Consider the following 16,753-nt stretch of genomic DNA (forward strand, 5'->3'; position numbering starts at 1 on the left):
GGTCTCCACAAGGACCCCTGAGAGACGTCTAGGAGCTAAGGATGGCTCCCAGGTGGCAGCACCAAGGAAACAGAGATCTCAATCCAATGACCTCAGAAGTGAATTCCTCCAACACCTGAAGGAGCAGTGCTGGGGATTCTCCCCTAGGTTTACGAAAAGAATGCACTCTCTGCCCTGCTGACACCTTGACTTTACCTCAGTGAGACGTGTCACCTACAGAACTGTAAGATAATAAGTTGGGATTGATTTAAGTCACTAAGTCTGTGGCTCTTTGTTACTGAAGCAATAGAAAACTAATACATTCACCAAAATTTTGTAGCTTTTTTCCATACACATCTTGTACTTGTCTTGCTAGGTGTATTCTAAAATATTTTGATGGTACTTGTGGCTTGCAAATAGTATCCTTCTGAGGCAGAAGATAGATGAGCCCCAGGCTGAACAGTTTCTCCCCTGTGGACAGAAACTCCATAATAGCAGAAACTCCATAAAAGCAAGATAACGGAGGAGGCTGGGCCCTGCCCAGAAAAGAGATAAAAGACCACGTATTCCTCATTCTTGAAGTCAAGGAGACTTCACCGACTACACATGCACAGAAAGGTTCCTTGGAGTTCAAAAAGGGAGGGGGTGCCACCTCATAGTAAGTGATGCCAACTACCCATAGGCCTCTTCACTAGAATCCATCTTGGCTAACAGAGGCACACGCACACAGGGGAGGATGGTGAGAGGTACCAAATACGGACTCAGAACCAGGCAAAGCAAGATGATTGGTCAAAGGAAACCTGGAGGAAATGTCCCATAAAAGTGATTCAAACTGCCAGGAGGGCAAGACTCTCTGAGCCCGCCCGTGTGTCTATCCGCACGTACTGTAGTCTTTTTCCTCCTAATAAACAGTTTACTTGCTTCACTACTTTCCGTCTCCATGTGGAACTTCATTTCTACACAGCTGATGGGCCAGGGCCTTGTCCTGGGCCACTGGTCCCTTGTGGTCTAGTGGTTAGGATTCAGTGCTCTCACTGCCGCTGCCCAACCTCAATCTCAGGCCGGACACCAAAATCCTGCTGCAAGCCACTGCAGGCCAAGGCCACCCGAGACCACGTTTTATTAAAGGTTTACTTTGTTTTATGTGTTTTGAAAGGTACACAACATCTAGTTAGGTGAATAACACCTACCTGAGTGTTTACACCCAGTATGAAAGATTTTGTCATTCGATAGGTAAATTCAACCCATTTACATTTATTGGAGTAACTGCAATATTGATCTTATCTTTTCCATTGGTACCTATTATTTATTTTATAATACTTTGCTTTTTTCACTTCTTCCCATTTTATTCTGCCAGCCTAATCAAGTATCTCTTTCTTCCTCCCTCCTACTGTTCATTTAGAGGTTCTACAATGCTTCATCATACAATTAATGCTTTAAGGGTTATCTTTTTAGCACTGTGAAACATATTTTAACCTGTTCCTCCTCCCCCATATCTCCTTCCATAAATATTTATAGAATGTTTACTGTATTAGATGGTGTAGGATAGGTTAAGAAAAATTTAGTAGTCCTTTCCCCTACCAAAATTAAATTCTTTCATTAATTTTAATAACAGCGAATTTTGTGACAGGTGAGGAAATCCAAAGATATATAAAGTAAAAGCTAATAATCCATTCCCTAGAAGTATGGAATCCTCTAAAAGAGGTCCCCATTCTTCTTCCCCATACTTAGAAGTAACCAACGTTAACATTTTCAAACTCTTTCAAATATACAAGCATATGGTATTTTTTATGAATATGGGCTCGTTCTAAACAAACTGATTTGAAACTTGTTCTTATAATCAATATCCTTTAAGACAAACCATTTAGATCTAATTTATTTCCAATCAGCTATCTAATATTCCATTGTCTAGAAAAACCAGAAATTAATCTTTTATCCCTTATTGCTTATTCATGGACATTCATGTGGTATCCAGTTTTTCCACCACTAAAAACTATGCTTTGGAACCAAAGTCAGATTCCAAAAACATAAGAACAGTTGCAGAGTGGAGCTACTCCACTGGCTCTTAATACATGTTTCAAGGTCAACAGAGCCGTGTCCGGTATACAACTTGGAGCAGCTGATTGCAATGAAGACTCCAGCACTACTGGAGGAGTTACTTCCAAAGTACCTGAGATAGTAGCTCAGGAAGTAAGCTTAGCTCTCTCAGACAACAGGATAAGATGAACTTGCAACCACGGAGCTCATCTAGAGAGTGAGAGCTGCAAAGAGGAATTCTGACGCAGAAGACATATTCATTGATCTTAGATCAGAGATGAGTTGAGATGAGACATCTCTGTTGTTAGAGCTGCTATAGAATCATTAGCTACAGTCAACCAGTGCAGCATTCAAGGCAGTTAACACAGAGATCAATAAACTCCAGCCTGATGTGACATTCCTGTCTTCCAAGATGTCCCAAGGAACTCCTGCCATTGATTCAAACATCACCCCATGTGGGCTCACCACTCCACTGCCTGTGATCACTGAGCCTCACTATAACTAGGCTGTTATTCCTACTGCTCCTCCAGATGAATGTTTCTTGGGTTGGTAGCTCTGGCATGGAAATACCAGGCTTGCAATGCTATTCAGGAGGCACCCCTCGATGTAGCAGCTTGACACAGCTGTTTCCTGCCATGAAGACTTAACACAGGAGGATGTTATCTACAGTATCACCATGGAAGCTGACCACCGTGTCCCCATTGCAGCCACCATCGAGAGGTGTTAGGAAGTCTCCTGTACCATGTCATTTGGCTTTTGGGTGTCTACTCAGAAGCCAGGAAAAGCAAGCAAACAGCACACAAATCCAGATGTGTACCCACTTTTGTGGGTACCTCTTGAGGATGACGTTGCTGAATAAAGAAGGATTTAAAGCTGACAACTAGTTTTGAATCTGTCCATCTACATGTTATTTTCAGAAAAGGAGGAAACTAGAAGTAAACAGTAACTGTATGATCTGGTATTCTCTAGAAATTTCTTTCGAAAATTCTGAACTGTGCTTGATTATCCATTTATTAATTCATTCAACAAGCATTTTCTCCATATATCCTTTTTTACCAGTTACAGGAAAAACAAAACTCAATTAAACATGATTCCTAACTCGAAGTACATCGGTGAAAGTGGCAAGTCCTAACCACTGAACCGCCAGGGAATTCCCGAGGCAAATATACTTTTATATGAACAAATTCTTTTAGAGAACTTGGTCCTATGTACCATCACATAAAATTAGCACTGATAAACAGAAAATGTTATGAAATTTGTAAAATAAAAAGCTCAAACATTAATAAGTTTAATACATTATATATAAAGTCTTTCTGGCAGGGCTTCTACTTTAACAGTAAACATGCTCATAAAGACCACTTTGTATATATGTGCCACATCTTCTTTAGCCATTCATCTGTCGATGGACACTTAGGTTGCTTCCATGTCCTGGCTATTGTTAATAGAGCTGCAATGAACATTGTGGTACATGACTCTTTTTGAATTATGGTTTTCTCAGGGTATATGCCCAGTAGTGGACATGGGGAGGGGGAAGGGTAAGCTGGGACGAAGTGAGAGAGTGGCATGGACTTATATATACTACCAAATGTAAAATAGCTAGGTAGTGGGAAGCAGCCGCACAGCACAGGGAGATCAGCTCGGTGCTTTGTGACCACCTAGAGGGGTGGGAGGGAGACGCAAGAGGGAGGAGATATGGGGATATATGTAAATGTATAGCTGATTCACTTTGTTATAAAGCAGAAACTAACATACCATTGTAAAGCAATTAAACTCCAATAAAGATGTTAAAAAAAAAGACCACTTTGTCACAACTACAATCATGTGTTTCATGGAATTTTAGCTAGGATACACTTTTAGAGTTTTAAGATTTTTATACTTCCCTTTTTGAAGTCCATTTGGTGTTTGTGCAGAATTAACAATCTTGTGAACCTGGTAGTGCTTGTAATTCAGACTTCCATTGAGACCAAGGGCAGAACACACAGCTGGACACTGTGTGGCAGTGTTTAAATACTCTTCCAAAAGCTAATGCCACAGCTCTGTGCATTGATTGCAAACGTAGCCCAGGGTTACGTTTGTCTTTTCTATTGCTGTTTGCCACATTTTGTTTAGATAAATGGTCAAAATGAATGCCATTGCTTAAGAAAAGCATAAACACAATTTAGTCACTGAATATGGCTGTATGTAGGTTATTACTGTGGGGAATCTTGGTTTGGCCAAAGTATTATTTTTAATGAAAATTCTGACAGACCAAGGTCCTTTATGTTTCCATAACACTTTAAAAAATGAACAAGCTATCCAATTACCGAGGTTTAACTTGTATCAATGTAGTTGCACATATAAAATTTGATTGTGAATTTATTTTTCCAGGACTTTTAAATTATGAACATTATTTGAATGAAAGAGAACCAATCTATTGATTATTTACAACTGAGATACAATTTTATTTCACAGATATCTTCCCATATAGTACATAAAACAATGAATCTGAAGCCACCCCCAAAACACGGGATGGGGTGTCTTCCTTGTCTTCCTTCCATTGTCCTTCACCTTCTAAGATGATACCACTCATAGTGACTGAAATCAGACTAGGTGGCTTAAAACCACAGAAATTTGTTTACAGTTCTGGAGGCTGGAAGTCCAAGATCAAGGTACTAGAGGGGTTGGTTTTTCGAGACCTCTTCCTAGCTTGCAGATAGTGGCCTTCTCACTGTGTATTCACATGGCCTTTTCTCTGTGCACACCTGTCTCTTCCTCTTCTTATAAGGACACTAGTTCTATTAGATTAGGGCTCCGCTGTTATGACCTCATTTAACCTTAATGACTTCCTTAGAGGCTCTATCTCCAAATATAGTCATAATGGGGGTTAGGGCTACAGGGGGAGGGGTGGGGCACGGAGACACAGTTCAGTCCATAACAGTGTTATTAACAAACATTATATAATTTTAATGTGTGATTATTGTCCTTGTACATAAACTTTCTCAGTATTCCTCTGCCTTTCAGATATGCTGCCATCACAAAGACTTTGCTTTGCCACATTGCCAATTTTATTCCAGTTAATTATAATACGGGTATCTCTATTGAGTGCTCAGTGTATTCAAGGAATTATCCCAGGTTCTGGAGATATATCCATTAATGAACCATCCCCCTGTAAGTAACTTGTAGTCTGACCAGATCTTTAGAAATTCAGAAAACCTTCACCTTCAAAGATATCTAGGAGTTCAGGAGTCCCAGATTGTGAACCACCTCACCTAACAACCAACTTCCTTGTAAAAAAAAAAAAAAGAAGTATTTTATTGACTAATTAATGTAACCAATATTTATTGTTAACTTTGAGCCTAACATACAGCAATAAACAAATTGTATTAAGTGCTTGGCCTCGTGAAACTTGTATTCTAATGGAAGAGACAGATAATAAATAAATTAAGTTGTAGAATGTAATGTCAGGTAGTGATATTTTGAATTTAAAAAAAAGTTACGGAGAAAGAGGACAACTTGTGGGGGGCGGGCTGCAAGCTAAGGTGCGAGGGAATGCCTCTCTGAAGAGGTGACATCTGAGCAGAGACTAGAAAGAGTGGAGGAGTGAGCCTGTGGCTGTGCGGGGGAGGAACGTTCCAGGTAAAGGACAGGTGCAATGGTCCTAGGGCAGGAGTGCGGTGTGTTTCAGGGGCTACAAGGAAGCCAGTGTGACAGAGCAGAGTGAGCCGGGGGAAGAGTGATAAGTGATGAGAGCATGAAGGATCCTGTAGTGTATTTTAGTCTACAAGAAAAGAAGCCATTGAAGCATCTGGAGACCAGAAGAAATAGAAGCTGATTTATATTTTAAAGCCTCTCTGGCTGCTGTGTGGAGAAAAGATGGGGGGAGTGGAGGCCCAATATAGAGCAGAGAGACAACTGCAGTGATTAGAGTGAAAAATGATGCTGGCTTGCACTAAATTGATAGCATGGAGGTGTGTGTGTGTGTGTGTGTCCGTGTGTGTTTTAAGGTAGGCCCAACAGGTATTGCTATCACGATTAGTAATTTTTTTCTCTTTTTGGTCGCACTGTATGGCATGCGGGATCTTGGTTCCCCAACCAGGAATTGAACCTGTGCCCCCTGCAGTGGAAGCACGAATTCTTAACCACTGGACTGCGAGGAAAGTCCCTGGTTAGTAATTTTTCTTTTTCTTTTTTTTAATGATCACCACTCTTAGGTTCTTTTTTTTTTTTTTGGCTGCACTGGGTCTTCATTGCTGCGCACAGTCTTTTCTCTAGATGCGGCGAGCAGGGCTACTCTTCATTACGGTGTGCGGGCTTCTCACTGCAGTGGCTTCTCTTGCTGTGGAGCACAGGCTCTAGGCATGCAGGCTTCAGTAGTTGTGGCACACGGGTTCAGTAGTTGTGGCTCGCGGGCTCTAGAGCTCGCGCTTGGTAGTTGTGGTGCACGGGCTTAGCTGCCCCACGGCATATGGGATCTTCCCAGACCAGGGATGGAACCTGTGTCCCCTGCATTGGCAGATGGATTCTTAACCACTGGACCACCAGGGAAGTCCCCCTGATTAGTAATTTTTTATCATGAAATGTTACATACAAAATATAACCAACACCTACAATATTCCTGACCAGTACTCCTCAAATCTGTGCATCAGAAATAAGGAAAGTCTGAGAAACTGTCACAGTTAAGAGGAGCCTCAGGAGACATAAATGTAATGTGCTGTCCTGGATGGGATCCTGGAACAGAAAAAAGACATTAGGTAAAAACTAAGGAAATCTGTAGTTTATAAACTATGGACTTCAGTAATAATAATGCATCAATATCGGTTCATTAATTATACCAAATGTGCCACACTAATGACAATGTTCATAGGGAAACTGTGTGGGGGGTGTAATATGAAACCTTCTATACTGTTTATTTTTTCTGTAAATCCAAGTTAAAAAGGAAAAAAAAAAACCAACAATGTAACTTACATCCATGTATCCATGGAGGTGGCTGGTGGTGACGGTTGCACAATGTGAATATACTTAATGCCACAAAACCATATACTTAAAAATGGTTAAAATGATAAATTGTATGTTACGTACATTTTATTGCAATAAAAAAAGATGTTTGAAATTTTTGCTTCAGTTTTTTTTTCTGTTCACAAGGTTTAGAATTAGATGATTTCCTCATAGTATTATAAGTGACAGAACTGATATTTGAACCCAGATCTGCCTCCAAAGCCCATGCCTTATCCACCCTGCTTTATTGTCCCTCCATTAGTGTCCGTGGGATCCCTTCTCCCCTTGCATTTCACATATATTCCAAGGTCTTACCTCCCCCAGAGAGCTCTTAAGATTACTAGCTCATATTCATTCATTCAACAAATATGAATTGAGCTTTTCCTAGGTACCAGGAACTATGCCAGTACCTTTTCCATACTCGTGTAATTCTCATCACAGCCCACAGTGAAAGAGGTAGTGCTATAGACCTGAGAAAACTGCAGCTTGGAAAGGTTACATCACTTGTTCAGTATTATAGACCTAGTTGTATCCAAGCCAGGCATTAAACTCAGGTGTGTCTAGCTCTAAAGCCAAAGCTTTTAATGGCCTCCTTGTCAATGAACATTGGAGGCAAGAGTATTATTTTTATTATTTCTGGTATTGTGTTTACCATGAGGGAAGGTTCATACCTCACACTGTTAGTAGCTTGAGTCGTCCTCATTCTCTAATTGTCTATACCTGTATTTTACGATAGATTCCTCTGGTTATTGATTGTTTCTTCTGTTTATGTCTTTTATCTCTCCCATAAGATCCTCCCTGTAATATTCAGTGCAAAGTCATCCTGTTCTCTCTGTAGGGATCCCATGCTTCCTTAACACCTCTTGCCTACATCTTTTTTTTTTTTTTTTTTTTTTGCTGTAAACGGGCCTCTCACTGCTGTGGCCTCTCCTGTTGCGGAGCACAGGCTCTGGACGCGCAGACTCAGCGGCCATGGCTCACGGGCCCAGCCGCTCCGTGGCATGTGGGATCTTCCCAGACCGGGGCACGAACCCGTGTCCCCTGCATCGGCAGGCGGACTCGCAACCACTGCGCCACCAGGGAAGCCCTTGCCTACATCTTTACAGAAGTACCTTCGGGGTCTCTGGATCGATAGTCTAATCCTACTTCAGTGTAACCTAGTAACTGATTCCAAAGTATTTGTAAGGTCCGCTCAGATGATTTCCCTCTCCTCTGCAAAGGAACTTTAAGGGGAGTCCATTGCCTACTAACTCAAATTGGGCTTTCAAAAAACCCTTTATGAGCTGGTCTCAACTGACCTTTGAGGTCAAATTAATCTATCTCATTTTTCTTTTGACATGTCTACACTTCTCTAATTCTGTATTTTTTCCTAATACTCTTCCTTTTTCTAGAAAGCCTCCCTCATTTCTGTTAAGACCTGTCAAAAATAAAATCAGATCAAAGTAAAATGTTAAGAGTTTACTGCGCATACAAAAGAAGAGTTCGCAAACTGGTAGACTTCAGATAGAAAGTGGCAAGAAGCTCAGAGGCATGTCCCTACAGGATGGCTTGCAACACGAGAATAGGAAGTTGTTCAACCTTTACAATGATTGATTATTACAATAGGGGTTTCCAGACAGTAGGAGATTGGTTAAAAGTGATTATCTTATACCATTTTAGGAAGACAATTTAAATTTCATTTATGATTATCAGAGGCATTTACAAGAAATAAATTGAATTTCATTTACATTCACGAAATAAGCTAGATTAAGTTTCCCTTTCATGGCCTGATTGGTTTTGTCTGCTCACGGGATTTTTTTTTAAATATTTATTTATTTGGCTGCTCTATGTCTTAATTGCGGCACCTGGGATCTTCGTTGCCACATGTGGCATCTTTAGTTGCAGCATACGATACCTTAGTTGTGGCATGTGGGATCTAGTTCCCTGACCAGGGATCGAACCCCTGGCCCCCTGCATCAGGAGTGCAGTCTTAGCCACTGGACCACCAGAGAAGTCCCTGCTCGGGGGATTTTTAAGGCTGGTCTCCACTTTTGGTCATACTCTCAGCAAGTTCTTGTTCCTGTATATGTTCTAGTATAGGGTTACTCTTGGGTACCACTGTTGACGTTGGTAGGATGGATTGGTTTTTTGTTTGTTTGTTTGTTGGACGCACCACGAGGCTTACAGGATCTCAGTTCCCCAACCAGGGATTGAACTCGGGTCCTGGCAGTGAAAGAGCCAAGTCCTAACCACTGGACCGCCAGGGAATTCCTTTCTTTTTTTGGCGGGGGGTGGTGGTGGATTGTGTGCAGTCACTACTACTGACAGTTGTATAGTCATAGTAGACATGGGTGGTTGGATCACTGAATTCTTCTAGTTGCCTAACCCTGATGGACATCATTTGATGCGTGAGTAGCTGCTGAAAGGTATTTAAATATCTTGAGAAGATGCAACACACTAGGGAAATTAATGTGATGACTGAGAATAATAACCAAGGACTGAAAAATTCTCTAGGGCAGAGATTCCCAGGAGCCAAGACTTAACTAAAGAAATCAATGGATGAACCGTGTCACCTATTTGGCGAAAGATGAACATCTGACCTTTAAGATCTTTTAAATTTGGGGTCACAATTCCTGATTTATTAACATGGAAACATTTTTCACCAATGACAATACACGCACCTCCTTGTTGGGCAGTTAGGTGCCTAAGACTCTTCTATTTGTAAGACTTCTGAAGCAAGGCTGGAAACCTTGGTATCTAAGGCTTGGAGAGAATTAGCTGTGTCACTGAAGCTTTTTTTTTTTTTTTTAAGTTTTAGGGATATATAAAACAGTCTTTTCCAATTTACAGGTGCCAATATGAAGAATTAATGCTCTGACAAAGGAAGGAATCCAGCATTGTGTGTAGAGGGTTTTGGTGCTTCATGGATTTCTCTTATGAACTGGTATCTTATGAATAAATGAATCAAGATTGGTGGTTTCATGTGCAGATATATTTTTTGTTTCTGACTATTGGGAGTTAATAGCTCTAACCCACAATGACCATTCCAGTTTAGGGGAAGTTCCTGATACAGGGTGGTGTTGCATTGGAAATAAAGCCCCACTCCTCTTAGGGACAGAGCTAAATTTTGATGGTACTGGCTTGGGCAATTTGTGGATTGGTTACCTGAGGTTTCAAGAACCATGAGTGGGCTTCCCTGGTGGCGCAGTGGTTGCGAGTCCGCCTGCCAATGCAGGGGACACGGGTTCGTGCCCCGGTCCAGGAGGATGTCACATGCCGCGGAGTGGCTGGGCCCGTGAGCCATGGCCACTGAGCCTGCGCATCGGGAGCCTGTGCTCCACAACGGGAAAGGCCACAACAGTGAGAGGCCTGCGTACCGCAAAAAAAACCACAAAAAAACAAGAACCATGAGCAAGCAGTGCTTCGACTACTGAATTTAGACAGAAGGAAGAATTCGCCATGGTTTTAGGGATTAGAGAACATCCAGTCAGGAAAATTTTATTGTGGTCATAGTATTGGTAATGAATATAGGTAGAGAATCTTTTAGGGTTTTGTTAAGAAAATCTAATCCGAGCAGTTTCATTACTGTCCCAAAGAGAGAAAATCTATTTGATTACTGAAAATATGAAGTGGAAATTTTTCTTTTATTGGAGGATGAATAGGAAATATAATTGGCAAGAACTGGTTAGTTAGGCTTTAGGAATGTGTCCATAATCCATTGGGTTGATATCAAACTGTTTTGTTAGCAAGATATAACTGTAAGAATACATCAGGTTCTTCATCAATCTGGGACATATCCAACATTCTACTTAATTAGTCACTGATGCTATTTTTTTTTGTACAGTGTCAATTAAGAGGTGTTTATACTTAACATTAGTAAAGGCTTAATAGAATTATTAATAATAAAAGCACATTAATTTTGGCACCAGTGGTCTTGCTCCATTGACTTGGGAAAGTTGTCTACATCATGTGGTTGTCTGCTTCTGGGGAAAATTTTTCCCTGGTATCCTTAATTTTAAGTCGGCTGTAGGTTGACAGGTCCAAGAGTCTGAGGGCGTTCTTTTTAGTTGAAAGATATGAACTCACGGTTCAACACTCTGTAATTTGACTACTATCTGAGAGGTTAAAAGAACCTGATGGGACTCCATCAAGGTTCAAGTGCAGCTTTTGGTTGATGTGTTTTCCTGAATACTGTCACTGGGTTCCAAAGTGTGGGGTAGAAAGTCCTCATCCGGTTGAGGGTCTCTAAAGGCCTCTTTGACCTCCTGGAAATAAGCTTCTAATATTGCACTAGAGCCTTACAGTACTTGGTCATATCAGAGTTCACAAGAGCTGGATGAGCAGGTGGGGTTCTATCATTAAGGGCATGGGTCACCCAGTAATGATTTCATCAGGCGTCAACTTATTTTTTTTTTAACATCTTTATTGGAGTATAATTGCCTTACAATGGTGTGTTAGTTTCTGCTTTATAACAAAGTGAATCAGCTATACCTATACATATATCCCCATATCTCCTCCCTCTTGCGTCTCCCTCCCACCCTCCCCATCCACCCCTCTAGGTGGTCACAGAGCACCGAGCTTATCTCCCTGTGCTATGCGGCTGCTTCTCACTAGCTATCTGTATTACATTTGTTAGTATATATAAGTCCATCAGGCGTCAACTTATATCTTCCAAAAGGTGTTGATCTTATTGTCTTAAGAGTTAAAGGTAACGCTTTAGGTCGAGGTAATCCTGTGGTCTCAGTTAATTTCGTCAATTTTAATTTTAGAATGCTATTGGTGCATTCAACCTTTCCTGAAGATTGAGGATGACAGGGACAGTGGTAGTGCCGTTACGTTTGAATAACCTTGTCTAGTTGTTTTATAACTTGTCCAGTAAAGTGAATCTCTCTATCACTTGAAATTAAGTTTGGGGACTTCCCTGGTGGTGCAGTGGTTAAAAAGCTGCCTGCCAATGCAGGGGACAGGGGTTCCAGCCCTGGTCCGGAAAGATCCCATACTGCAGAGCAACTAAGCCCGGGAGCCACAACTACTGAGCCTGTGCTCTAGAGCCCGCGTGCCACAACTACTGAAGCCCGCACGCCGAGAGCCCATGCTCCACAAGCAAAGCCCGCGCACTGCAACGAACAGTAGCCCCGCTCACTGCAACTAGAGAAAGCCTGCACACAGCAACGAAGACCCAATGCAGCGAAAAATAAATAAATAAAATTTTAAAAATAAATTAAGTTTGGGATTCCCTGAAGGGGAAAAACATTTTCTAATAATTTCTTTGCTACAGTGGTGGCATCAGCTTTCCAACATGGAAAAGCTTCTACCCATCTAGAAAACAGACATACTATTATTAAGTACATACTGATGGCCCATAGAAGGAGGCAAATGAATGAAGTGCAAATGTAAATGTTCAAATGGTCCAGATGGTGAGGGAGCAGTTCTGGAGCCACTATAATGGACTTACCCTGGTTATGTGATTGGCAGGTTAGACATTAATTAGAGATGTTTCACACCATCTTAAAACAGTTACCCCACCAATACTTTTTCATAATTTGAATCATTTTGTCAATTCCATGGTGAATAGTCATAGAGCGCTCGCAAAAGTGGCAACTTGAGGGATTCAGGAAACACCAGGTGGCTACTCAGGGCCTCCGAGTCTTCTTTTTATATCAAATTTTCATCCTACTTGGTGCCACTTTTGTTTTCTAATATAGATACACTTGCTTGTCTGTTAAGTAAGTTATCATAAGTGATTGATTTGCGTCAATTTTATGGAGTTAATTCGTTACAGAGTTTTGGTACATTTTGAATCTCTTGAGTTGCAACCTTAGCATAAAAGTCAGCTATAACATTTCCTTGATATTCACGGTCTGATCTGTATAAGCTTCAACTTTTCTGACAGCAACTTGTGAAGGCTGTAATAGTGCAGAGGGGCTCAGCACTCTGAGGTCCATTTTTTACAGGCATGCCATTTGATGTTAGGAATTCCCTGTTTCTATAGTATACCAAAATCATGGACTACTCCAAAAGCATACTCCCTATTGGTCATACCTATTTATAGTTTTATCTTTGGCTAACTCACAGGCTTGAGTCAGGCCAACTAACTCTGCAGGTTGTGCTGAATTAAACTGGGGAAGAACTTTCCTTTCTAATCATTCATTTGGGGCAGTAACAACATAAGAGCCTGATACTTTCCTGCAGAATTTTTGGCATAGGAGCCATCAACATAGAGTATTAATTCTGGATTGGTTAGTGGGGTTTCCTGTAAATCTAATCTAGGAGTCAAATTTTGAGGAACCAATTCAACACAGTTATACGTCTCTCCTTTGTTGGGTAAAGGCAGGAGGGTAGCAGGGTTTAAAGAGTTATAGCAAAGAATGCATAGGTTTGAAGAACACAGGAAGGAGCAGAATCTCCTAAGATGTTAGTCTCCTGACTGAGAAATGCTGTGAATGCTCAGTATTTAGTAAACTTTCTACAGCATGAGGAACCTGTAGGTATGAATCATTTCCTTGAAAAAGTTCCGAGGAAGACTCTACAATTTTTTGTTGCTGCAGCTACTGCTTTTAAACAATTTGGATATGCCCTGACTGCTGGGTCCAACTGCAGGCTGTAATAGGCTATAGGTCTATTTTTTCCTTCATGTTCTTGAGTGAGGACTCCTAAAGCCAGATTGTTCCATTCATGGATGAACAATACAAAGGGTCTAGTACATTTGGGGGGCAATAATGTGGGAGGATTTTGTAAAGCCCATTTGAGTTCAGTAAAGGTTTCCTTATGTTTTATTTCCCAAGGAAGAGATTCCTGAGTGCTATTTTTAGTTCATAGAGTGGGGAAGCCAATAAAGAAAACTATGAGACTCAGGACCTACAATATCCTGCAAGTCCAAGGAATCCTTACAGGTTTAGGATAATTTTGAATGGTATTTATTTACTTTATTAATATTTACTTATTTATTGATTTGGTTGTGCCGGGTCTTAGTTACAGCAGGTGGGCTCCTTAGTTGTGGCATGCGACCTTTTAGTTGTGGCATGCAAACTCTTAGTTGTGGCATGCATGTGGGATCTAGCTCCCTGAGCAGGGATCAAACCTGGGTGCCCTGTACTGGGACTGCAGAGTCTTAACCACTGTGCCACCAGGGAAGTCCCGAATGGTAATTATTCTTTCTAAAGACAGAAAGATTCCTTTTGCAGAGAAGTCATGACCTAGATAATGAACCATCTCTTGTGGTAACTGAAGCTTATCTTGAGGCCTTACAGCCTTTATAAGCCAGTCGTTGTAACAGATATGTTGAATCGATACCTACATATTAAATCATCCACATATTAAATCAAGGTAGAATTTCTGAGAAATTGCAGCAGAGTGTTTAAACCCTCATGTTAAATTTGTGAAAAGTGTGGGGGAGCCACAGTAAATCCCTGATGCATTACTGTCCAATACAACTTGATTTCTCCAAGTAAAAGCAAATAAATATTGACTTACTTTGTCCACAGGGATGCTGAAGAAAGCAGAGCATAAGATCACAACTGTAAAGCATTTGGATTCAGTTGGTATATCTGCCAACAAAGTACTTGGCTTTGGTACCCCTGGAGACGTCAGTATCACAGACTTATGGCTCTAAGGTCTTATACAAATCTCCATCCCCATCTACAGGGCTTCTTTAAAGGCAAGATAGGAGCACTGAAAGAACTGATACAGGGGATAATTACCCTCTGACTTAATAAATCTTCTATTATAGGGGTGACCCCTTATAGGGCTTCAGGCTTTAAGGGGTACTGAGGTGAGTTAGGAAGCAATTTAGAAGGATCATTCTTTATTTTAATACTTTTTATCCCTGATAAAAAGTATCAGGGATTTCAGAGAGATCTATAACATCTATACTTTTATGGAATTTAGTAGTCTCCTCTGGACAATCAATTTGGGCTTGGAGAACACATAATGCTTCAGTGTCTGATGAGTCTGGAAAGTCTAAGGTTATTTCTCCGGAGGAAAATTTTATTTGGCCTTGTAATTTAGAAAGCAGATCTTTTTCTCCCCCCAAAACAACCAACTTTTTATTGAAGTATAATTGACTTACAATGTTGTGTTAGTTTCAGGTGTACAGCAAGGTTATATATGTATAACTTTTTCAGATTCTTTTCCATTATAGGTTATTTATTACAAGATATTGAATGCAGTTCCCTGTGCCATATAGTAGGTGCTTGTTGTTTATCTATTTATATATAGTAGTGTGTGTCTATTAATTTATTCCTCCCCTCTCCCTTCCCCCTTTGGTAACCATAAGTTTGTCTTCTGTCTATGAGTCTATTTCTGTTTTGTAAATAAGTTCATTTGTATCATTTTTATAAAAGATATTTATTTATTTATTTGGTTGCACCAGGTCTTAGTTGCAGCTCACAGGTGCCTTAGTTGCAGCACAAGGGCTCTTAGTTGTGGCACACATGTGGGATCTAGTTCCCTGACCAGGGATCGAACCCAGGCCCCCTGCATTGGGAGCACAGAGTCTTATCCACTGCGCCACCAGGGAAGTCCCTGTAACATTTTTTAAGATTCCGCATATAAGTGATATCATACTATATTTGTCTTTCTTTGTCTGACTTACTTCACTTAGTATGATAATCTCTAGGTCCATCCATGCCGCTGCAAATGGCATTAATTTCATTCTTTGTTATGGCTGAATAATATTCCATTGGTGTGTGTGTGTGTGTGTGTGTGTGTGTGTGTGTGTATGTGTATACATACCACATCTTCTTTATCCATTCATCTGTTGATGACATTTAGGTTGCTTCCATTTTCTCGGCTATTATAAATAGTAAATAGCTATAGAAAGCAGGTCTTTACCTAGGAAATTCACAGGGGTAGTAATGCATAATAGAAAAGTATGACTTTCAGAGAAAGAGCCAACAGTTATGGGTTCCAATAAAGGAACTCTTTGAACTTGACTGGAAACTCCCACTACTAAGATATTTTTATTACTCTGAGGAGGTTCTTCATGTATCACGGTGGTTTTAAAGTAAATAGAGTTGGGGGGATGGGGGAAGGGAGTTCCCTGGTGGCCTAGTGGTTAGGATTCGGGGCCTTCGCTGCCATCGCTCAGGTTCAACCACTGGTGAGGAACTGAGATCCCACCAGCCTCATGGCACAGCCACAAAAAAAAAAAAAGAAAGAAAAAGTAGAGTTGCTCTGGTATCTATCAACATGGTAGAAATTTCTCCATTTAAGTTTAGTTTAATTTTCATTCTTGAGTTAAAGGAATTATTGAAAGTAGCTTACTGGGCAATTTCTTGGAGCCTTATCATTGTTGACAGTCATCACAAGAATCTGGGAGTTGAGAGCTCTCTCTTATAGGGCAACTGGATTGCTAAAAGTGGCATGTTTTTGGACTTCCCTGGCAGTCCATTGGTTAACACTCTGCGCTTCCAATGCAAGGGGCGCAGGTTCGATCCCTGGTAGGGGAACTAGGATTCCATATGCTGTGTGGTGCAGCCAAAAAAGAAAAAAAAAAGTGGGCTGGGCTTCCCCGGTGGCGCAGTGGTTGAGAGTCCGCCTGCCGATGCCGGGGACACGGGTTCGTGCCCCGGTCCGGGAAGATCCCACATGCCGCGGGGCAGCTAGGCCTGTTAGCCATGGCTGCTGAGCCTGCGCGTCCGGAGCCTGTGCTCTGAAACAGGAGAGGCCACAACAGTGAGAGGCCCGCGTACCGCAAAAAAAAAAAAAAAAAAAAAAAAAAAAAACTGCTCAGAGCTGGTAAACTAATGTTGTCATTAATAGACATTTTAAAGTTTCCATTAAG

Source organism: Phocoena phocoena, chromosome 1 (assembly GCF_963924675.1).
Source record: "Phocoena phocoena chromosome 1, mPhoPho1.1, whole genome shotgun sequence".
NCBI classification, from domain to species: Eukaryota; Metazoa; Chordata; class Mammalia; order Artiodactyla; family Phocoenidae; genus Phocoena; species Phocoena phocoena.